Below are 1108 nucleotides of genomic sequence, written 5' to 3' on the forward strand. Positions count from 1 at the left end.
CCGCCAGGAGGCATGGGCTGGCGGCGCGCTCCAGGCTCCGTCTCAGCAGGTGGGAGGCCGGCGGAGGCGAGAGGTGCCGCCAGCGCTCCGTCCGCCCTCGCGCAGGGACCGACCCGGGCCGGCTGCCAACAGGCTCCGCGGCTGAAGACCAGCCAGCTCCGCACGCCCCTCAGACCCCTACGCCACCGGCCACCTGCCTCCCCTGCTCTGTCCTCCCCGGGGCTCCCAGCCCTGGCTCGTCAGCGCCACTTCCTCTTCCTCCCTGCCTGCCACAGACCCCGACGGCGCGCACTTCCTGGCTGGCTGGAGCGCGGGGCCGCCCCGACCGCTCCGCCCCGGTGCCCTCCTGCTGCTGCCGCCCGAGGCCGAGACAAAGGCGCCCCTGCCTTGCCGGCCGCCCCGTCCCTCCCTCCCGGCTTCTTCTCTGGACCAGAGCGCCCAGAGGTAAGGCGGCGGGAGAGGGGGTCGGCGCGGGGCAGCTTCTCCGACGGCTTCTTCTCTCCGTTTCTAGTCGGGGAGGGGAGCGGGTTGGAGGCAACTTTGGGCGCTCGGGAAACTCCGGATGCTGCATGCGAACGGGTTTCCCAAGCGCTTCCAGCTGGTGGTCCCTCTAAGCTGACTTTGTGTGAGCTAGTTCGTGGCTTTTTTAGCCTCCGGCTCGCACATTTTTGCCCTGGCTCAGGAAGGAGGGGCTCCAGAGCAAATTAATGTACGCAGTAGCCAAATTGCGGGCTCACAACTTGAACAAAATGACTTGTCCATGCTGGCTAAGGTACCTCTGTCATTTCACAAAGTATTGCAATATATCCTGGCAGGACTTTTTTGGTAGAAAAAGAAGAGGCCCCCCCTTGAAGGGAAGGGAAGGCAGTTTAAACTGCCTTCCCTTGGCTTGCCTGGGGGCCCCATTGCTGTGGGGCGCCCGGGCAAACCCGACCCCCCCCATATTTGTATAAGAGTTACACCAGTTAAGATGGGGGGGGGATAACATTTTTTTTGGGGGGTCGTCTTTCATTTGGAATCACCCTCCTTTTGCGTAGGGAAGGGGGCTGTGGCTCTGGTGCAGTATCTACTTGGCCTGCAGAAGGTCCCTGGTTCAATCCCTGGGATC

General features: G+C 63.3%; 1 long non-coding RNA gene across 1 annotated transcript in view; it reads left to right on the plus strand.

Annotated features, from left to right (window-relative positions):
- Positions 1-403: 403 nt before the first annotated feature.
- Positions 404-1108, plus strand: part of LOC107122468 — a 9415-nt gene continuing 8710 nt past the window's right edge. The window contains exon 1 of the long non-coding RNA XR_001482921.1: positions 404-444. This is a non-coding gene — a long non-coding RNA (uncharacterized LOC107122468). The remainder of the gene's footprint in view (positions 445-1108) is intronic.

The sequence above is a fragment of the Gekko japonicus genome, unplaced genomic scaffold (assembly GCF_001447785.1).
Source record: "Gekko japonicus isolate JY-2015 unplaced genomic scaffold, Gekko_japonicus_V1.1 scaffold807, whole genome shotgun sequence".
NCBI lineage: Eukaryota > Metazoa > Chordata > Lepidosauria > Squamata > Gekkonidae > Gekko > Gekko japonicus.